The sequence below is a fragment of the Uloborus diversus genome, chromosome 7 (genome assembly GCF_026930045.1).
Source record: "Uloborus diversus isolate 005 chromosome 7, Udiv.v.3.1, whole genome shotgun sequence".
Taxonomy (NCBI): domain Eukaryota; kingdom Metazoa; phylum Arthropoda; class Arachnida; order Araneae; family Uloboridae; genus Uloborus; species Uloborus diversus.
This window is the reverse complement of record NC_072737.1, coordinates 116561018-116585206: the sequence shown is the minus strand read 5'-3', so window position 1 is coordinate 116585206 and position 24189 is coordinate 116561018. Positions and strand designations below refer to the sequence as shown.

Below are 24189 nucleotides of genomic sequence, written 5' to 3'. Positions count from 1 at the left end.
CGATGAAAATCCATGGTTGGAAAAATGAGCCACTCTCTATATCTCAATCCTTATATGTCAGTGTTGTCAATCCCAAAGCGAAAAATTATTTCACAGATTATAATAAGTAGAATGTAAAGAGTCAACTACAAAAAAAATCAACTAATTAAGTCAATTATTAAATGATTAGCAGCTGTTTAAAGTGTATGTCCGGTATACCGGACACCAGGTCTGAAGGGGTTAAGGGAAACGAAAGATATATGCTGGAAATGGACCGTGATCTGTAAGAAAAATGATTTCGAAGACCTTTTCATGCAGTCACCCCTTGCGAAAGTGCGTCTTGCAATCTTTTATGAGAGGGCACATGTCGCCCGGTAGGTTATGCACAAAGCTTGTGGCCGAAGGGTTGCGGTTTCAATATACTGGTTTGCTCTAAGTCCCTCAATGTACACTAATGGAAATTGGAGGACGGTAAAGATATCGTGGTCACAAAGTGCTCAAATTTTTTTTTTTTTTTTTTTTTCAAATCAATAGTGTCTGCCAACGTTTACTGTGGAATTAGAAAGCTGCCAGTTAAGACGAGTCTATCTGAATAAAGGAAAAAATGGAAGCATTTGATGCACGCGTTTCGTTTATTGCAATGCAAATTTGATTAATCAGTGGCTAACCTGAAAACATCAAACTGTCATCATTGCGAACTACACTTCCGTTCCCGCCTGTAAACTGGATGTTCACCTTTCTACCTCACCGGTGGTCAGACAGTACCTATGTAGCTCCTGGTCTGGATCAAAAAGTCGGAGTCGCATCCAGCTAGTAAGCCAGCGGTGTGTGTGCGACGTGCGTGTACTTTCTTTACTGTAAAATGATTAATACGTTCATAATGCAATCGAATTGCTATGTAATACAAACCTGCACTATGGACAGCGGACAAACACACGAAAAACCGTAATAAATTCTACCCAACATTTATCCGCAGCAAGAGCGTGCACAGAAAGTTTTGGATCCTTCGCAAAAGACTTCTACGGACCCCTCTCCATATTGTTTACCCCTCTACGTCTCAGTACATATATTTCACCCTCATTTTTTAAAATCATCTCGGGCCCCCTTCAGCCTCGAGCCCGGGCCAACAAGTGTTCTTTCTCCCCCCCCCTCCCCTCGTGCACGCCCCTAATCCGCAGTGAACATTAAAAAAAAAGAGTGGTGATCAAAAACTAAAACAAAAGAATTTTTTTATTCTGCTTGTGCAGGTCAAGAGTTCGCGCAACACAAAAATGGCGCGATGAATAAATTACGGCAATTATAGCATGGCCCGGAATTCATCTTGCTTCTCTACAGAGCACGCCCTCATAGATCACAATTTTGATATCAATGCTTCTCTCGGGTTCAGCAATAAAAGATCACCTCGATCACTCTCAATAGGAGCTATCATTAGGGTAGGAGCACGTTTGGAGATTTGCATTATCTTGGAGGATGTATGACTGAAAACATGGAGATGATGTGCTTGGGTGGCAGTCAAAAGAAGGTTATCTGTGACCGGGTGGATTCTACTATTCAAATTCGGAAATGATAATCAAATGCATTTTTTTAATCTTCTGAACTGAGGGTGGAACGGAAATATCGTAGCAACATCGCAGATCGTAGCAATGAAAGGAAGCATCAGTCAAGAAAAATTTTGCTACATTTCAACATAAATTTATAGCTTTTGAGAAATACGGAGTTATAGTAAAACCTATGAAGTTGTCCACCATAGTAAATTACCACTTGTCTAAGTTGACCGCTTTTTTCAAGCACGGAATTAGCCCTTATCATATAAATCAACCTCTGTAAGTTGACCACTAAAGTAGTGTACCGCAAGTGGTCAACTTACACAGGTTTCACTGTATCAGCTATAGAGCATGGAAGTTCAGGGGAAAAGAATGTTTCGAAAAATTAAAAAAAGAACATTTCAAAATCTGGCTTAAATCCTTGATGTGGAAAATTTTAATTTATCAATTTTTTTGAAACTTACTTTTCAAACTTGAATACTACTCACAAAAGAAACGCATGAAATGTGTCAATTTGTCAGAAATCAGGCACCTCATAAAATTAAAATAACAAAAATTTGATAACTCCTGTAGCAGCAGAAGATTCTTTTAGGATAACGTACTGGAGTTGTCAAAATTATTTTAGTTTATCTGTAGTAGAATAATTTACCTGAATAAATTTTTGCACCTAGTGGCAAATCAGTGAATTAACTGTAGGTATGGTTAGCAACATCAACTACAGCGAGAACTAGATATCAGGCATCACAAAATATGTGGTAAGTGTTGGAAACCTCACTCTACCAAGAAGTTGGCTTCTTGATGAACCTTCTTCATTATTAAAACGGAGCATCAAATTCAGAAAGCAACAAAGCAACCTCCTTTTTGACTAACAGAATTGTAATCAGTATTAATATTGAATCTTTTAAATCAGTATTCAGTAAATTACCGCCCATTAGCCAGGGCTTAGCCCTGGCTAATGGGCGGTAATTTACTGAATATACCTTGCCTCGCGTTCAATCTTCGAGTTGAACCGAACCATTGCTTCGGTCACTCGTCTGGTCTGCTAATTCTATATTAGCTACCAGTTTGTTTCGCACTCTTGGCTTCCTTAAGAGGTTTTCCATCTCCAGCTCAGTCACTTTCCTATTCCGGGCTGATGAGTGCTAATAAGCACGAAACTGCAGTCCTCGGCTGGAAATGACTGAGCTGGCGGTTGTATTTCACGTACTTTTAAATCAGTATTTGCTTCAAGAAAATTGAATAAATACATTTGTGCGTAAAACGTAAAATAAGAAATTACAACGGCAAAAAGCCTTATCGAAAGCCGTCTTTATTTTTCTTTTTCTAAAATTTTTGTTTATGGTTTGTTTCAATTGGCTAGATTAGTCATAACAGTTCTTATTTCATTTATGAATGAAATAAACACTTTTTATTGAATCTTGAAAAGTTTCAGTAGTTGAACTTACGCCCTTTCTATATATAAATAATCGATTCATGGTACGTTGTGTGCTAATGAACTGTCCCAGTGATTCTTATTAAATTTATTTGAATAGCGTATGCGGTGTCCTGGTGTACATATACTATTTTAATGTGCTTTCATACAGGTTCCAGAGTCCCTGCTTAATTTGCTTGTATACCAGTGCTAGCGGTTTCAGGTTCTCCACATAGAAGTGGATGATATCCTGAGATTTAGATGGGCACATTGGAAATTGCCAGTTCTTCATCAAATTTCTTCAAACTTCAAATTTTCCGAGCCGGTGTAAAAACTTGAAATATTCGCCTTTATCCAACTTCCGTTTCAGATTTTTACACAGAGTTTTTTTTTTTTTTTTTCAAGAGAACCAAATACACAAAATTATTATTTTTTATTCATTGCTTCATACGATGAAACATAGTTGAGTTACTGCAATGGTGGCCAAAAGTTGAAAAACAAATCTGTCAGTGTTCCTTCGAATGGGGTAACAACGTTTGGCCTTTGGCCCCAGTGAAGAAGACAATAACTCATTTTCAATTAATTTTGCAGTTACTCTCAATGGTTACGTCAATATTCCACCGGATTAGCGATATCACGCCAGGAGGAACCCCTGCTCGAATCTTTGTCCATTTATTCTGAAATTCATAGAAATGGTAGCATTCATTAAATCGAGAATATCCTATATTTTGGACATTCTTTTCCAGAACGTTGATTACAGCTTGGTTTGCTATTCATTCCTTTTTAGTAATGATGTTTTTAATCAGAAGATTATATTTCACCGTTGTTTTTCGCGACCTGTACCCACGTTTTGAATGAGCCGGTGGCTCATTTGATATTCTTTTGGCACTGTCGTTCTCGTTTGGAGGTTCCTGTTAGAACGTGATTAGACAGACGTAACGAACTTCTCTGTACAGCCGTTGGAGAAAGAAATCAACAAGATTATGTGGTTTAATAGCGCATTCGAAAAACGATTTAGATAACTATTTTTGTTTTCTGATGGCTTTTGTTGAATAATGAATGGAATTCCCATCAAGAAAAAACAGAAAAAAACTCATTTTTTATGATACACGTTTGAGGTTGCTGTGAACTTGTACTAATTCAGCTGATTCTTTTCCTAGAATCTAAAAATATGAAGCATCTTGTAAAGACGATTTCTACAGTACTGGCCAAATTATTAGACTGACTGTTTTAAAAGCAAATTCTTTAATGATTACGTAACTATAGACACATTAACGAACAGTGAAATAATTATTTAATATTTAGTATGCATTTCCTTGTTCTTGATGAGCATTTTAAGTCTTTTTAGCATACTTTTCACAAGGTTTACACCATTTCGGAACTTTTTAAAAAAGGAGGTAAAAAATTGTTTATACTCACTATTATATATACCCACATACACATACTCACTAATTACCTAAAACTAACTTTAAATATAACAGAACATACTAATAAAAAGAACTAGTGAACTGTTTAAGCTGATTGAGGTTATGTTCCTGGTAAGTAGATAAACAAAGAACATAAGCAGACAGTGCTGCCACCTGCACACATTAAATTATGCTGAAATAACGTAATAATCAGTGTACAGTATGTACTGTACTTTAAAATAAATAGTATTTTAGTACAAATAGTGTACAAAATTTAAAAAAAAGCTCTTTAGTCTAATAATTTGGCCAGCACTGTATTTACTCAATACTGTTCAAATTATTATTATATCCTGTAGAAATAATTGCACAAAATGTTTAAGAATGATGCATTTAACACGTGTAGGCAGGGGTGCAACGAACTTTAATTTTTGGGGACTCAGAAATTCTCAATTGGCCGAATGGACTCCAAATTTTGCCGAGTGCAACTCCCAATTTTGCCAGATGGAACTCAAAATTTCGCCGAATGGAACTCCAAATCTACCCAAATGGAACTCCAAATCTACCCAAATGGAACTCCAAATCTACCGGAATGGAACTCCAAATCTCGCCGAATCATTAGTCAAAATTTACCGAATAAACGAAATCTTTGGAAGGTCACAGTGTCCTCCCATCGGAGCGCCCCTACGTGTAGGTAAGGTGTAAAAAAGGTATATGTAAAGTGTAATTTAAAAAAAAAAGAAAAAAGGAAAAAAATTAAAGTAAGTTTTCTTTATCAGTGCAAGGCTTTATAAACACTCATGAAATTATTAAATTTGTAATAAAATCTGTTTTTATTTATTTTTTATTTTAAGCTATGATGCGGTTTGGTCTTTTTACATGCTTTCTTTTTTCCTCTTTCCAACTTTTACAGTAAAGTAGTCTGAAAAGTACACAAGCGTGCTTCATTCATTGTTCTTTATATACTTTTTATGTTGTTTTATAGTTTTCAAAAGCATAAAACAACCAAAATGATGACTTACGACTCCCGACGTTGTCATTCAAAATTAGTGAGAAAAAGTTCACTCAACTTAATTTAAACTTACTCTTCGCAAGTTATTGATAATAATTTAATGATATCGTTGTAGCTTTTGATAATGTGATGTAATACTAAAGATACATTGACTCAAACGATGTATCACTTTTGTGAGAAAGCAGCATGTGTGAGATATCTGCACGAGGAGCATTGGCTTGAAAAATATTGTTGTCATCTTTTGAGTTTTTGCATCGTTCAGTGAAACGAAGTCTGTTGCAGCGTTATCATGGAGTGTGTGTCAAAAACATATGGATAAAATCTTAATGTGTTTACATTTTAAATGGAAATAAGAATGATGAAGTAACGAATTTTTGAAAAAAAAAAAAAAAAAAGCTGAAGGAAGATATACCGCTTAGTTATTTTCCTTCGGTCACGCTTGTTTTTTCTTCAAATTAATAAAATTAAATTTTCTTTCTCTTTATTTTGTATTTATTTATTTATTTTTTCAGGAATAGCGCGTTAAATTGAAAACGCGTTAAATTAAACTGCTACGCGAGGAACACTGGTTTGAAAATATTGTTGTCATCTTTTGAGTTTTGCACCATTCAGTGAAACGACGCGACGTCTGTGGCAGAGTTATTTATGTGTTTTCATTTTAAATGGAAATGCGAATGATGAAATAAGAAATTTTTAAAAAAATAAGCTGATGGAAGATATTCCGCTCAGTTATTTTCCCTTTTATCACATTTGATTTTTTGTTCAAATGAATAAAATTAGCTTTTTTTTTCTCTCTCTCTCTTCCTCTCTCTCTTTTTTTTTTTTTTTGTGAGGAGAATAGCCTGTTAAATTGAAAACATGTTAAATCACTTTGTTACGCGAGGAACACTGGTTTGAAAAATATTGTTGTCATCTTTTGAGTTTTTGCATCGTTCAGAGAAACGAAGACTGTGGCAGCGTTATCATGGATTGTGTATCAAAAACATATGGATAAGATCTTTATGTGTTTACATTTTAAATGGAAATGCGAATGATGAAATAAGGAATTTTTGAAAAATAATAAGCTAAAGGAAGATATACTGCTCAGTTATTTTCTCTTTGGTCACACTTGTTTTTTCTTCAAATGAATAAAATTAGCTCTTCTTTTTCTTTTTTTTTGAGTAATAGTATGTTAAATTACATTGTTACGAGAGGAACACAGGTTTTAAAAATATTATTGTCATCTTTAAGTTTTGCATCGTTCAATGAGTCGAAATCTGTAATTTCTTTATCGTGGATTGTGTATCAAAAACATATGAATAAGTTCTTTATGAATCAACGTTCCAACTTTCAAAGGAAATAGCGATTGTTAAAATAAGGAATTTTTCATTAAGCAAGTAAATACAAGATAAATTGCTCTGCGATTTTCACTTTGGTACATATGTTTTTTCTTCAAAGGAATAAAATTACTTTTATGAAGGAACAGTGCATTAAAATGCAACAATCTTGAAGCGAAAAGTTCAGATACATTCTTTTCCCATAGCAACAGCGAGTACTTTTTTCATATATCATGTTTTGAGCTTTGTATGCGTTTCGATGTACTTTTATAGACCGCTATCAACACGTTTTTCGATTTAACGGGGCTTAATTTCTGAGCTAAGTAGTGCAAGGCCCCCACACACTATTAAAAAAAAAAATCCTGAAATTGTACTATAAAAAGTTATGCATCCACATATTGGCAGTACTTCTTACTGTTAAGTTCTTTTTTACTTCAAAATTTTATGGTAAAAAGGAGAAGAACGCTGTGGGTAGTTTCACTGATTAAAAAGAACGATTTAAAAGCAGCGGGATTCGAACTAGCTCTTTCTTTGTGCGCAGAACGACAATTTACCCCTATTCTGAATGGGAATCGAGAGCAAAGGAGAATTCCCTGCTTTCGCACCGTGTGTCACGTAACGTACCAATTGGCACTGCAATCTTTTACTTTCTATTGTGAGGCTCTGAGAAGTTGAGCTCCGACTCTGACAATGTTTACCTCTGTTTCGATAAACAGGGAGGGATAATTGGCACTAAGTTGAGTTGAGAAACTTTCTTAGTAGTTTTTCAAAAATATTCCAACTAAAATCCGGCCCAATAACGCGTCTATTTTTCACTAAACTCCCCTAAAACAGGAGAACATAGTCAAGGTCAAAGCTCAACTAACCAGAGCCAGGGGTGCTCAGTCCCCCCTAGTTCAATGGCGCAAATCCACCCCCCCCCAATTATTCTCCACCCTCTTTCCCTTTTTTTTCGCTCTCTTTTTATATTTTATTAATTTTTTTTTAATTTTTTTAAATTTAATTTATTATTTTATTTTTCATTATTTTATTTACTTTTTTTAATTTTTTAAAATTTAATTTATAATCTCTATTTTTTTAATTTAATTTATTTTTTAATTTTTTTTAAATTTTTTTTTAATTATTATTGTCATTATTATTTTATTTGAAAAGTTCTGTGCTACGCCAATTACATACACACTCACACACAGACACACAAACTAAATAAATAAATGAAATAAAATATAAACAGTTTAAAATAAAATAAAATAAATAAATTAAATTAAAAATAAATCACTAAATAAATGTATATAAATAAAGTATTACCCCCCCCCCATTTTGATGGCGCCATAATCCCCCCCCCTGTGGGCACCCCTGACCAGAGCTGCACTATATCTGATTTTTAGAAACCAATTTCAGACCATTTTCCTCCAAATTTGTAACAATCATTTTTCACACCCAATGAAGCTTATTAGTTATTTTGGAAGCTATCAGAGCAACACTCGTAACATTCATTGAATATTACAGCGGGCCACATGGATCAGCTTTTACGGACTTCATGTGGTCCACAGGCCGTAGATTAAGCACCACTGCTCTAAAAACCTACCGGTTGTTACTGGTTCAAAATAAAGCATTTTGCTTATCATCAAGAAAGTGAAAATATTTACACGTATTTACGTTTAAAAGGAAAATAAAATTGCTCAAATAGGCAGTTCCTATGTGATTCTATCGCGTGGAAGATATATACTCAAGTTATTTTCGACTAAAACACACATATGTATTCCTTTCTTCGAACGTCGAGATTTTTTTTTCGCGCCATTCTTTACGGCGCTACAAATGGATTGAGGTGAAGAACTCGCTCTCTGTACGCCAGATGGCCTTCGAAGAATTTTCTCCACAAACAAGGCTATAAATTTCCCTCCATGGAATGTGCATAAACGAATTAAAACCATGACATAAAATGTGTAAAATACCACATTCGAAAAACAAGAAAGCTGTTTTCGCCCGTTGGATTTTATTTCTGGTGATTTATTATTTAAATTCGGCACTACTAAAGTTAATTTAAGAATGCGCTTTCCTTTTGTCTTGTGTAAATTGCATTTCGACTTAGGTTGTAACCATTGACGGATCCAAGGGCGGGACGATGAGGGCGATCGCCCTTCACTTGAGGGCAGTTTTTTGACAATGAAGTTCCAAAAATATTTTTAGACAATATGCGAAGAATTTAAGGGAGCTCTCAACTGGAAATGTTTCGGAGTATTTCGAGTTGGAGGTCTTAAAAACGCGATTTTAAATCATGTTTGGCAACGTCATTATAGGAAGGAATGAGGTTCAAGCTCTCGCTCTTTCCTCTGCCAGTTTTTCGAAACCACAGTTCTTGAAATTCAATTTTAAATGATATTCAATTACGTTTGGGGAAAAGGGTTTGGAAACTCTCTGCAGTTTTTCTAAAATTGAAGATTTTCAAACGCAGTTTTGCCTCTTCCTTGAAGAAATCCTGGATCCGTCCTTGGTTGTAAAGAACATGGCTTTGGAGTCGGACTGATTTCGAGGTAAAGGAATCGGAGTCAGAGGCCTCAGAGTTCCAAGAGTCGTAGTCGGTCATTTTCCCCCCTTGTCCGCAGTTCTACCAGGACTGGAATTGCAGTTGGACTGATTTGGGGGTAAAGGAGTTTGAATCGAGAGTCCCGGTAACAATTGCCAACAATATTTTAGGTGTTCAGTTTCTCTTTCAAATGGGCGGAATGCTTGAATATTTACGGTTACACTTCTTCCCGCGGACACCCCGATGGGAGGTTAACGGAGATCACTGTGACCTCCCAAAATTTCTTTAAAAGCTCTTCACTTATCGGCCGTCCGTCCCGTTTTTTGACGTGACGGACTGCCGACGAAAACAGAGTAGCATTCACATACGATCGCCGTACATCAGTCGCGTAACTGAATTCCCCAACCAGAGAGAAAAGCGCGCTGCTTGGCAGAAACCAATGAAATGCTGTCCTACTTTTGACGGTCGTCAGATATCAAGGTTCTTTTGATCGAAACCGGTTCCGTCCAAGATGGCTTGCTGTCATGGCAACCAGCAAAGAAAACCTGTTTCTGGTGGAAAAAATCGGTACGGACATGCATGTGAACAGGCAGATTTCGGTTAGGGAAGTTGCAACCTATTAAATGTTCATATTTTGACTATTGGATATTGTTAATTGACACTCAAAACTAAAAAAATCACCATCGCAGAATTTTAAAACACCGTGATTGATTTTTAATGAATTTTTAAATATCCACGGGCAAAAGTGCGCTCTTCTGAAACGTTACAAGCTTACGTCACAGGGCACTAATGGGCAGCCTTCCATCGAAGATCCCTTGTTTTCGCTACGGACATTCTGAGCGCGCTGATATTTTTATTTTTTAGAAATTCAACAATCCTTTTGAACACACTATGGAGGCCGGATTCGTTAAAGCACAATCTAATAATCTTCCTCAAGTAACATCAATGATGGTATTCGAATATTTCCGAAAGGATGAGAGGTTTAATGTTCCAGAAACGCGAGGAGGTAAGCCTTACGTTTCGTCTTCGAAGCACGTCCTTTGGTTTCTCCCGCGGCGGAAGAGCGCATCACGTCACTTCCTGTGCCATTTGATGTCACAAGCACTTGAACTTTAAAAATTAATTTAAAAAAAAACTACTTATCGTATCGCAAATTTTTTTTCACCTATGATGTTCATACATGTTACTCTATCATATAAAAATAAAATTGAAAAATCGAAAACTTCCCTATTGTCATCATTCAAGAAAATTTGGAGTTTTATTCGGCAAAATTATCATCATTCTGAAAAATTTGGAGTTCCTTTCAGCAAAATTGGCATCATTCGGCGAAATTTGGAGTTCCATTGGGTAGATTGAGAATGTCCGTCCTCCCAAAAATTTAAATTTACGGCGCTCCTTGGACCTTCGTGCAAATGGTATAAAATTAAAATACTAGGTACATTCGTAGAACAAGAAAGTTGTTTTTTGCTGGTTGCGTTTTATTTTTATGTCAAATTATGTCCTTATTTAAATTTTGTACAATTGAAGTTAGTTTAAGAATGTTCTTCTCTTGTTTTGTATAATATGCTTTGCTGTTCAGGTTTCAGCGAATCAGAGATATTTTAAACATTTGTACAAGCGTATTTCACATGTTGAAAATCGGAAATAGGGTAACGGCACCAGTAACAGACATGCTTAAGACATCGCTCTCAGGTTAACTCAATTTTCTGAGCCTTTTAATGGATTTAGACGTTTTAAAACTATTTTTCTCTCATGCAACTACATCTCATCTAGCGTTTGACTGTTTCTGGATCTTCTTCTTCTGAATTAGTTAATTCTATTTTTATTTGCTCAATTTCGAAAAAAGGTCCGACCTCCAGTAACAGACACTGACAATTCTGATGATACCCAGTAACAGATAGGATGAGTAATGGACAGAATTGCCCCTTTTTCTTCAAAATGTGCAAAAGTTCTTTATTTTTAGATCTAAAACCTTATGAAACTCAAATGAACATGAAACACCGGTAGACCTCGTGGTAGCTGTTCATAACCTTCCACCACTGCCTTTTAAATGAATATAAACTGGCTCATAAAATTGACTCTGATAACACTAGATGGTTGCATCGTATTCATGGGTCGCAGCAACATCAGTTTTATCCGCCTAAAATTTTTATTATTTCAATCCAAACTTATACGACTGTCTGTTACTGGTGCCGCTATACCTTACGCTTCGAAAATCTAGTCAAACGTATTTTTACGATTTGTACTTTAAGTAAAAACTTATCATCATGGATAATGGGGATTGGGGATGCAGGGGAGGGGGTGATAACGAAATTTTAAGTGTTAAAAGAAAGCAAAATAATTCGCATTTCTCCTTTTCCTGCCATCTTCCACTTCATCCGAAAAAAGTTCTTTTTTCTTTTTTCCAACCTTACGAAAATAACTGTTACTTTCCAGTATTTTGACACTGATGAACAGTAGCAGTAGTCATTTTTCTTGTTTGTCTAAGGCAGTGGTTTCCAAACTTTTCATATTTGTGCCCCCTTTTCTCACGTGGAAATAGTCATGCCCCACTCCCAATTTTCGTAATAACCGAATTCGATAAATGCTATTCTGGTGTGACAATTTATTCAATGATTTAAAAAATACTCTATTTTATATAAAATAGTTTTTTTTTTGCTTCAAAACATACTGATTCTTTTACTCATTCTTATTTTCCAAAACCGATTTTTTTTTTTTTTTTAATTTTTGTAACAGCTGCTGTCCCACAATGGCGCAAATCCCCCCTCCCTTTCTCCCAACCCTCTTTTCTTTTTTTATTTTTCAGCTCTCTTTTTTATTTTATTTATTTTTTAAACACATTTTTTATTTTATGTGTTTATTTATTTTTAGCTATTATTATTATTATTATTTTAAGAAAAGTTCTGTGTTACGCCAACCAACATACAAGTACACACTAAGTAAATAAATGAAATAAAATATAAAATAAAATAAAATAAGATAAATGATTTAAATTAAAATAAATGAATAAATAAATTTCAATAAATAAATGAAAAAAATAAAAAAATCTCCCCGAAAATTTTGATGACGCAACTTACACCATAATCCACCCTTCTGGGTATCCTTGATAATAACTCTATGCCTCTCTAGGGAGACAAACCTGACTGATTGGAAACCTCTGTTCAAAGGTTCCAAGTTATTTCAAATGTTTAAAGAGTTTAAGCAATTTCTTGGAAGCAAAATGGCTAATTTGAAAGGAAAATAACGTGAAAGCTTCTTTTTTTAGCAAGGGGCTGCCCACAAATGATGTCACACGTTGAGGGGAGAGGGGGGGTCATTAAATTCTGAGATTGGGACAAGGGGGAGGGAGGGGGGTAACAAGAAGTGACATCACGCATTTTTTATAAGTATATGTTTGTGAAAAATAGCGTTTCACATGACAAGGAGGGGGAGGGGAGGATAAGGTGAAGTGTGACAATTTGGGACAAAGGGGTGGGGTGGGGGGTCAAAAATGTTGAAAAAAGTGTGACATTATTTATATGGACTTTCCTTAATGCAGTAACATCAATCAAGAAGCTGCGGTACCCACTCCCAGCAAGGACACACCCTCCCTTAAGTGGACACCCCCGCAAGAAGCAACTGTATCGAGTGCTAGGACATTTTATGGAATCCTAATTCAATGATGATTTTCAAGTAGTGCTGCAGTTTTTTACATTGTTGATGAAAAATGGGCTTGGTTTCAAAAATTTTAATTGATGATCACCATCTGAGCACTGTTTTGGGTTCTAAAGTACGGAAGATTCGTTACAAAATGGGAGAAAAAATTGAGTGAACTTGACATTTCTACGAAAATTTAATCAACAATTCAAATCGTGGCTTTGATCTTTAGTTGAGAAACGACTGCCTGTAATTATGGCTTTTGAAAATGACTCAGATCTAGCGAATGCGTTCAAATAAAGGTTAAAAATCTGAAAAAAGAATCTTTGCCGTGTTATTGTACGGCAACTTGTTTTCTACTCAACCTTTATTTTGCCTGAAGGTTCGCTTTTGATGAATACTAACGAACAGGTGCAGATAATCATTGAAACCTAGCAATCATTACGTAGATTTAATGGCTTATAAAAAAAGAGTAATTGAGTAAAAGGAACATTTTTATAATTGACAATAGCCTGACTTCATTTGAATATTCATTACGCGTTTGGCCTTTCATTTCTAAAGATAGAATTCCATCGTTGTAATGTCTACAATAGGGCTGTTGCATTACGATTCAAACGTATGTGTTAAGTTCAGAGAAACTGTAAAAAGGCATAACACTGATAGAGGTTCTCTTTGTATAATGATCTCAACGTCATTTGCAAGGGGGGGGGGGGGGCGAAGGTGACGTTTTTCCATCGTTTGGCTATTTTTAGAAGCGAAATACAATCTTTGTGGAAGTTAATTTCACCCGGAAGTAAAAAATTGTAAAAAATATGCATTACGGGGTTGTTTTTCTGAAATAAAAAGGGGGGGGGGGGGATATTTTTTTTCCTGGGATTTTTTTTTTTTTTTTTGTTATTATGGGACATCTCGTACCTTAATGAGAAATATGAGTATTTTTGAAGAAAATGTTTTGTCACATATTTTAGTATCACACTTTAAGGTCCCTGTGTGTCCAGGGGGAAGAATACCATAACCTCCTAATTTTAAAAGTGAATTAAATATTGGGCCCATCTTTTTTTGTATTTTCATGTATATATTTGTTTAGATTTTTAATTACCTTAATGAGAAATATGAGTATTTTTGAAGAAAATGTTTTGTCACATATTTTAGTATCACACTTTAAGGTCCCTGTGTGTCCAGCCCCCCCCCCCCCCGATGTCTTATTGCACATTTGGCTCCTTTATTCTCCTGAGCCCGAGTATTGTGGACTTAAAAATTTCCTGACGTTGAGGAGAAACTCTCAGAAATCCAGGAAATTAGTTTCCACCTGTATTTGAACCCCGACGGTTGCATGATATGCGAGTACGCCTTCAGTAAACGACAAAACGTATCAAACAAGGACGGATACAAGGAGGAGCGATAGGAGGGGCGATGGGGGCGATCGCCCCTCCCTTGAGGCGACATTTTCCAAATAGAAGTTCTAAAACTCAAGCGCAGGCTATTTTTGACGACATTAAGGAAAGGAATGAGTTTTGGACCTTCCTCCCGGAACTTTTTTGAAATTGAAGTTTCAAAAGGGCTATTTCAGACAATCTTTGGTGATATTAGGAGGACGAATTTGGGGTCTTTCCTTCGAGTATATTTCGCTTAATTTAAGTCTTAATGACGGGGATAGTGGATATTTCAGGTAGTGTTGATGGAAGAAATGGGCTCAGTAACTTTCCTCCAGTATTTTTTTTGAAATAGAAATTACAAAAAGGGGCAGTTTTAAAATGTTAAGGAGCGGAGATTTTGATACGTTGCCCTGGAATTACTACAAAATTGAAGTTCAACGGAAAAGGAAACTAATAGGTTTGTTCTTGGGTAAATCTAATCATTTTAGTCGTGTCAGATAAAAATTATGTGGTGCGCCCCCCCCTCCCCATCAAGCATGTGTGAATTAGATACGGAGTAGAGGTAAACTAAAAAATCTCTCCCCACCCCTCCTTGAGCAATTTCTGGATCCGTCCATGGTATCAAAACTCATAAAATACTCAGTTTGTGCACAACGTAAAATATACAAATCAGAGAGAACTCTACATGTCGAGATCTCTCTGTTATTTACTGTCAAAATCTCCCCGAATCGTACATTTCTGTAAAAGATGTGAGTACTTTCCCCTGTGTGCACGCTTTATTCACGCAGTCATGTGGCTGAATGACAGATCGAATTAGCCAGTCTCTCTAGCACTGTCAAAACCCATAGTCATAGACATAATTAATTATTGGTGTCAACGCCAGCCTCCTGAATTTGCCGAACAGCTAAAAGTCGCTAGATGGCATATCCGGAGAATAAGAAGCCTGTTAAACATCTAGAGTCGTTATTATTATTATTATTATTATTTTTTTGCCAAAAACGTCAAAATTAAACGGGAGAAACGTGCCACAAAATCGTCACCAAAAGCCCTCTGTGTCTTCTGAAAGGTTTTCACTTGACTGTAGCCGCGTTTCTGGCAAAATTTGCTGCAGTAGTGCTGCTTCAGTCTTTCCGTCGCTATCCTTGAAATTAAAAATCTCGAAAAAGTTCATTTTTACACAATTTTTCCGTTTGCATCATCTGCAGTGCAAAACAATGCTAAATAACTTATTTTTTGTTCAAGTTCGAACGTGTATAGTTGGGGTGAAACCTACTCTGGCAGGGCTTGTATGGTGTAATTAGGATCTCTGTAGCCTTCACAATGCTGCCAGGTTGGAATTTGGTTTGCTCCGACTGCAGAAGATTTTAATTTCATTTTAATGTGGGTAAAAACAATTCAAAACGTAAGTTTAAATTCCTTGTTGCAAACCCGTCATGTTGGGAGAGGAGCAATGGGTACTTTCTCACACTGTTAAAAAAAATCCTGAAAGTTCAGGTAGTTTTCTGACTGATTTTAACAGAATATTTCCGTAATGCTTCAAAACGTATTTTTTCCTTACAACAACAGAAATATCACGAAAGGAAGTAGCGAAAATAGAATTTTTCCATTTTTAGGGTTGCCGCTGTGCTGTACTTTGTTAGTATTCTGATTAGCCTGCAAGTTATGATAAACATCGCTTTTTGATAGTGCTTATTAAATCGCACTGTTACATTTTGTTAATTAAAAGCTTATTTAGAATAACAACTCAGATGTCGTAGACAAAATAGACAGCTTGCTATTTCATGTCCGGAAAGTAATATACTCGTATGTCGAAATTATTTTTACGCCATTGGGCTTTGTAAGTTTGGAAATATGTTTGCGCCATTTTCAGACAGGCAGATGTGTTTTGATCGCCCTGGTGATTTGATGTGGGTTTTACCAACACCTTCTAGACTTGGAACAAGCCTACCAACGGGTTGCCTTCAGCTATGATTGCGCAACGTAGGTAGGCTGATGAAAACTATGCAGGGTAGCTATTTTTTAGAAAAAATCCTAATCCGATAAAAAGAGCCAGCTGGCGATATTTTACTGCTCAAGCATGTGCACTGCACATACTTTGCTCAAATTCAGCTAAACCGATTCAACTATTTGGCGAGGGATATTTCCGTTTATGTTTACCAACACGTGCTTGTCGCTCTCTTACAGAAAGACAAGTTGTGCTAAAAAAATTCAATTAATCGTCAAGTTTTAAATTGCTAGGTATTAATGATTAAAGTGTCGAAAGCTTTTCAAGTGTGTTGTGCTCAATTGCCGAATAAATTATGAGGCAACGGGCCTCATTTGGATTTCCAAAAAATTATGAGGTTCACCAAAAGAAGATCGCTGCTATTCCAAGTAATTTTGAAATCACAAGAAATTCAAGAGTAAGTAAACTTTTTCATAGTATGTTATTAAATTGAATATATTTTAAACGTAAGCAAAATTTAAGCTCAGTGAATAAAAAAAGTACAAACAGTTAGAGAACGGGATTTAAAACTTAAAACTGTCAGACAAAATTATGCCTGTAATTGTTTATCTTGCTGGTTATCGGCCTACATCAAAATTTGACCGTACATTTAAATGTAAATGATATCTTAATGCATCAGCAAGTTCGATGAGGATTAAAATATCTATCGAATTAATATATTTCTAAATCACTAGTGCAAATTAATAAATCACAGCATTTCTTATGCATCCCACACAAAAATGATTGAGAGAAAATTAAAAACTCTAACGAAATCAAATAAAAATCAATTTTTTTGCACTAACTTTCCTTTTTAGAAATTTTGTAGTCGAACCTCTAGATATATATTCCAAGAATTGTGTTTAGTTTTTTTCCTTTAACTTTCAATGTGATAAAAAATTTTCTACCTGAATTTCTGCTGATTAATGTCAATTTATTATTTCTAACAATAATAAGTTATTTTATATGGTTCTAATGTTTTTTTCTCCAATAATATGAATAACAACGAGGACATTAAATCCTAATCTCAGTATTAAAATATACATATGTACACGCATGTTATTAAAAAACTTACACTTAATTAAATTATTGAACATGACAATAATAAACAAAGTCTAGTAAAATATGAAAATATGTTTTTTTAATTTCAATAAAAAAAACCATGAATTGATTATAGAAATAATCTTTAGAATTAAAAACCATTTTTTATATTAAAACTTTTTGGTTTTAAAATTTATTTCAGGTGAAAATTTTCCAAAGTTCAAACATATTTTTTTTTGATGCCTATCCTAATTTTTTTTTAAAAAAAGGAAAAAAAGAAAAAACTGTATGGACTTTCTTTTTAATCTAAATGTATTGCACATAAAGAGGGAATAGCTTTTTTTTTCATTAATCTTTTCAGTATTGCTGGTTTGTATGCTCGAATTTAAAAGCAATTTTGTTCAAGTATAGTGAAAAAAGAAAGCTTTTAAAAACGCCCCTTGAAACGGATTTGTTAAATTGATTGACAGCTCATTTGTTCATTTTTTCATTGTTCATGGCAACAATTTAAAGCGGAACTATTTTAAATTTATAATTACTATTTTTTTCCATTGTTTTTCGCAACAATTAAAAACCGGAAGCAAAACGGAGAATTATGACAGATAATGCAAGCTAAGAAATAGTCTTTAAATAAATAAATAAATAAAAACATTGAACGTACATTATACTGCTAATTTTTTACGCAATGCATACATAGTAAAACTATTCATTAATTCCTTCATGGAAAAAAAAGAAAAAAGGTAAGTAACACTTTTTGAAACGAATAAGTACACTAATTTTGAATTTTACTTGAGTTGAAAACTTGCTTCCTTTAATGAATTAATACTTTTCCTTTTTATTATCCATTTGAAATAAAGGCTATTGGATTACTTGTGTACAGATGCAATGGAGACACTTAAATTTACCACCGCTGGTCACATGTAAGTATTGTTGAATATCTTTGTACATGTTAATATTAAATGTATTTTTCTTGTTAATATGCATTTGATAGAATTCCGATGGTAGCTGATTTAGAATTTATAGAACTATTATAAAGTTACTGTTTTTGCTCTAACGCGTTGTATTCTTGAAAGTCATTAAAACGTTAAATGTCCAACATTTCGTATCAACCGGAGATTAATCGTGGTGTGCAAGCAAGACAGAAAAAATCACTCAGTTTTTTTTTTTTTTTTTTTTTGACAGATTGAAAGTAAGCATTTTGAATCTCTAAATAAAAGTATTTCTTGCTGTTATATTTTTTGCGAAAAGGCATAGCAGATTGTTAATCTTTGAAAATACAATTACAATTTTGACAAGAATAAGCTTTCTTGACTACTTAGAAATCTGGAAACATTACTCCATTCATTACTCCTTTCGGGATTTCATTTATAGTAAAAAATATAAATTATTTAATTGATTTCCTTAGGATCTCATCCAACAACTTATTTGAGATTATTGCAAGTTTCTTGTAAAAACATTTCGGGTAAAGCGAACTGATTGATATGATTAGCCGAAGTATAATGCTTATGCCCTAAAAATCTATGTTGCTATTCCAATGAGTGAACAATGCGGAAATCACCGGGGGGGGGGGGGGGGGGGGTATACATCATCTGAGCAAAAAATTCTTCACGCTTATGTCAATGATTCTGTTTTTAAACACAGTAAATTGGTATGCGGTACTCTCCATCAGGTATATTATTCCATGATAAAGTCAACCGGTTTTTAATGTTATTTTATTTGACTCATTCTGCAAAAAAAAAAAAAAAAAAAAAAAAAAAAAAATTCTATTTTTCATGTATGCTTTTCCATGCCACGCCAGAATATGTACGAGGGGATGTGTAAGGAAATATCGAACAGTATCAGCATCAAAAATTGGTGTTATATTCAAATCCACTAATTTCCTTGTTGGTACTTTTCGATTATTTTTATTCATCTGAAGGTGCAAATTTCGAGATAGATGCTTGAAAGGTAAGTTATCAAGCAAAAATGTCACTTAAAATATATTTAAGTAATAAATACAAATTAAAAAAATAATAGTTTTTGAATAGTTAACTATTTTTCTATTATATATCATTTTAAACATAGGATAGAAAAACGAGAATGAAATTTCAGTAAAATATGTGAAAATGAGAAACGAAAAATCAAGAACTGAAAGTTCTGTAAAGACACAGAAAATTTAAAAACGGAAAAATAGATCAACGGAAAGAAGAGAAATGGAATTTTCGTTAAATCACGGAAAATTTATAAATGGAAGAACAGAACTAAACGGAGAAATGCAATTTCTGTTAAGTCACGGAAAATAATTTAACGGAAACGTAATATTTACGGCAACTTTGCTGCCGGTACTTTATCCGTTATTTTCAGGAAAGTTTTTTAACAGTGCAATACGCTTCGTAGGAAAGAAAACATAAAAATACATTACAAAAGCATAGAGATTATTCTTTAAATACCAGAATGGGGGGGGGAGGGCAATTGCCCCATTCCCCTGATCTCCCAAACCGACGGACCTGCCTCATTGTAAAACTGTAAATTTGAGAAAATTTCGCTTTCGTTGGACTTAAAACGATTTTGATTTTTTTTCTTTCAGCAAAATAGCCAAAATATTGGTTTAAAATGAAGGAATAAAAAGAAAAGAAATGCAAACAGAGAAAGAGAGATAGTTGTATACCCCTTCAAAATTGGGGCCTCGAAAAATTTTTTATTAGCCCTCATGGGCTCAAAATGACTTAAGATTTTGTTATATTTTTTCTTGCATAGGGCACTGCTCATTGCTCAAATCCTATTTTCCATGATTCCTCAGTGTAAATCTTTTCTTTCTTTAATAAGATTGAAATTGATTATTATTCACTAATCCCCCAAATAATGGGCTGCCTCATTGTAAATTGTGAATATGAAGAAATTTCATATACGCAGGATTTTGAACGTTTAAATTTTTTTCCCTCCATCAAAATGACCCAAAAAATGATCTAAAAAGAAAAGAAATTAAAAGAGAGATACAGGTAGTTGTGCATCCTTTCAAAATCGGATCCACGGGATCATTCCTATTAGCCCACATGGGCACAAAAGATCCCAAGATTTTATTACCTTATTTCTTGCATAGGCCACTGCTCATTGCTCAAATCCTATTTGGCATGATTTCTTAGTATAAGTACCTCACTTTCTTTAATAGGATTGAAATTGATTATTATTCACTAATGATACGTTTTTCTGTTCATACAGCGCGGCACTAAGCTACTGGAAAGATCATTAGAAGACACAGACAATTAGGTACCATTCCTTTCTTTACACAAGTCCTCACTAAATAATACCTGAGGACACTACAGTGCCATAAATTTTCCTCCGAGATTTTTTTTGTCACTCCTGCAATTTTGCTAATGTTTTCCACATCGCTTCGTCTGGCTTGCGATGAGGAACAAGTGTTCATCGGCACAAAAGCGATGTCCATTAGTAATTGACTTCCAAATCTGGATTAGTTCTGAATCCTCACTGTTATGTGTCGCTATTTATATGTTCTTTTTAGGTAGCAAATTTGTTTTCACGAGCAGCTTCGAGTGTCATTCTAATGCCTGAATCTAAGGACACACGTGAAAATATTTAATTGTTTCAAAACCAATTACAGTTGAACTCTCTCAATACGATCACGTTTATACGAAATCACGGCTAAAACGAACATTTTGTTCGTTAAATTTGGTTTGCTATACAATTGCATTAAAAATTACACGTATGATACGTACATTGAACTGAAAGTCTCGGCTAAGACCAAGGACAGATCCAAAAATTTTTCAAGGGTGGGGCGATTGATTTTTATTACTTACTTTTTACTATGTATACTGATTTTAAAATATTGACAACAAGGGTTATGGACTTTCATTCCGAATAGGGTCATAAACCCTTACCTCATCAACATCAATGAAACTCGTCTAAATTTGGGTTTTTTGAACTTCATTTTCAAAAAAATACCGGTGGAGAGTCCCTCAAGAGTGGGGCGATCGCCCTCATCGCCCTCTCTTGTATCCGTCCCTGGCTAAGACCAACAATAATTTCTGACCTCCTTCCTGAAAATGTCTGTGGTTGAATACTATTATTTTCTTTTTCAGAAATTATTCATCATTTTGTTAGGTAGTAGAAGTCTCATTGTGTATAGTAGTATAGTGTATAGAGAAGAAAATATTAAATATTTTCCATAGAAAATAAAGCCCGTACATATTTTTTCCTGTGGATATTTCAATTTACTCGAAGATATAAATATTACATTGTGGATTGCAACCTATTTCGTGATAGTCGATTATCTTCTTCCTTTTTCAATATTTTCCTAAAACATTTATTTTTAAGAAATAAGTGATTTTTTTTTTCTGAATTTACTAATAAGTTAGGTGTGTATTAGTAATAATATTTTTAAAATATAGAGTAACATTTCTTTGTTTTTTCACAGTGTCACTTATTCATGGTTGTTAATAATAGCTAATAGAAAAAAATTCGTGGAGTTATGAAATTTCGTATTAACCGAGTTCAACTTTTTCACAAAATATCTTCATTTAGAGAATATTAATCATATAACATGACTCTGAAAATTTTCCAATAGAAAGTTGCTAATAACGATGTCGTATTCAAAATTAAATCCTTTACTATTGTTTTCAATCGAAAGTATTTTGATTGTGGAAAAAGTTTTTAAAACTTACTTCAGTAAGAAGTTCTTCGGTATTATTATTGCACTAGAATACTTTTACAACACAATGTGTACAGCACAATCCTCTATAAAACGCACACCTTTACGGAAGTAAACAATAACTTTTTCAGTTTAAAAAGAAATTCTCTTTTGCTTTTCAAACAAAAAGATTTTTTTTATAAAATTAAATTTTGAAACACTTTTTCATCTTATTATCAAACTTCAAAGCTTTTAAACGATAATTAGTATTCCCAGTAAAAAAGGACCAGATTGTGTTCTTGTGTATGCAGCTATTATGCTAGCTATGAAACTAGCAGATACACCCCTTTTTGTTGTGAAACGTATTTATTTGTGAATGACAAAAAATTAAATTACAAAATTGGAGCTTTAATACTCTGTGCAGTTAAATTTATTCCGATGTGTATTGATATATTCTGATTTCTAAATTTGTGGAGTAATTCGGGGTGCTCATCTAGGGGGAGTAATGGCGCAGACTGCGTCATTGAAATTTTTAGAGGGGGGCGGGGGGTTATTTTGGGGTTTCTTTTGCTCTTGTAATGTTTTTGTGACATTAAGGGGGTGCGCCCTTGCTCATGGGGGGAGCCCCCCATGACTATGGTTAAGAGGCACGGCGGACTGGCAATGAAATGGTTCTAGAGGTGTGCCGTGCTGTTTATTAACACTTTTTATTAACCAATTCGAGTTAACGGTAAAGTTAGAAATGGAATGGAATGATTCCTTTCCAGAGAGACGTCAGGGGTTAAACATAAATGAACTGTTTACTAATTAATGTACCCGTTTACAGGCGACAAGAAGGAGGAGTAGCCTACAAAATACATCGCCAAAGGCGGTGTACACCAATCCGCCGCAGGCGGGTTGCACAAGCCACCGTAGGCGGCTGTTTTTTTTTTTACTTTTTTTTGGCTACATTTTAAAGATGCATCAATCCTTCTTTATGTTTTTTCCTTCCATTTTTAACGAGAAAGTAGGCGAAATGCAAGAAATGAAAAATGCGATTCACAAAAATTTCTCTCAAGTAAAATGGTACATAAACGTCAGATCTATGCTTTTACAATTTTGATGCAGATAGTAGCAAATGGAACTGAACTTGGTACATTGTATGTGTAAAACAAACACCGCGTGGGGTAGTGGGTAGGTATTTCACCTCTAATAGCTGTTCGTCTCTTCCGACATTTCCCCCTCACTGAATATTTCTTGCGAGCTTCTAAGATAACAACACCCCCTTTCCTTCCGGAAGTTTGAGCCACCACCGCACGCAGTGGCATGTGCCGAAATAGCTCAGTTGGGAGAGCGTTAGACTGAAGATCTAAAGGTCCCTGGTTCGATCCCGGGTTTCGGCATGGTCAGATTCCTCGGTAGTATAGTGGTCAGTATCCCCGCCTGTCACGCGGGAGACCGGGGTTCGATTCCCCGCCGGGGAGCAAATTTTGGTATATATCAATATCTTTTTGCATCCCTTAATTCAAATCGACAAATATATTACTTCACTAATACAGTAATTTAACAAGATTTACTGCAAAATTAAAAATTTTAAGAAGCCTTCGATATCGCCGGAGTGCTCACCTAGGAGGGTCATGGCACAGACTGCGCCATTAAAATTTTTAGGGGGTCTTCCGATTTGGGGAGGGGTGCGCCTTTGCCCTAAGGGGGGCATCCCAGGATATTGACTGCTTCACCTCCTACTAAAAGGAATCTCGACGTTTAGAAGACATAAATTTTTTTTAATGTATTTAAATTTTTAATACATTTACTAATTGCGTGAATGAAGGCTCAGAATTACACTTACAATTTAATATGACAGTTACTTGTAAATTTATTTATTTACCTTCATTTATTGATTTATTTTTAATTAAATTTTTTTATTTTATTTTATTATTTTTATTCTGTTTGTATTTTATTTCATTTATTTGTTTATTTTGTGTGTGTATGTGGTATGTCATTGGCTTATCACAGAACGTTTCTAATGAATTAATATTAATAATAATAATAATTAAAAATAAATACAAAAATAAACATTTTAAAAAAGAAATAAAATAAAAAAGAAAACAAAAAAAAAATTTTTGAAAAAAAAAAAAAAAAAAAAAATAGAACCGACTTCAAAATTGCACTAAAAAGTGAAAAATAATTTTATTCTTTAAACACCATCGATAATACTTTTAAACATAATTTTTGAAGTTGGCGCAAAAACGATCGAAAAAATCATTCACAGCCATAACTCAACTACAAGTATAAATTTAACCAGGTGTAGTTTCTTCACTGCCACATGCATTACGCATTGATGACAGCATATTTGAGTAACG

The 24189-nt window shown here is 34.5% G+C and overlaps 2 non-coding genes across 2 annotated transcripts; both read left to right on the top strand.

Moving 5' to 3' along the window:
* The first annotated feature begins 23156 nt into the window (after positions 1–23156).
* Trnaf-gaa (transfer RNA phenylalanine (anticodon GAA)) lies at positions 23157–23229 on the top strand. Its single transcript has one exon. It is a non-coding gene; the product is annotated as a tRNA-Phe (tRNA).
* A 9-nt stretch (positions 23230–23238) lies between these two features.
* Trnad-guc (transfer RNA aspartic acid (anticodon GUC)) lies at positions 23239–23310 on the top strand. Its single transcript has one exon. It is a non-coding gene; the product is annotated as a tRNA-Asp (tRNA).
* The last annotated feature ends 879 nt before the right edge of the window (positions 23311–24189 follow it).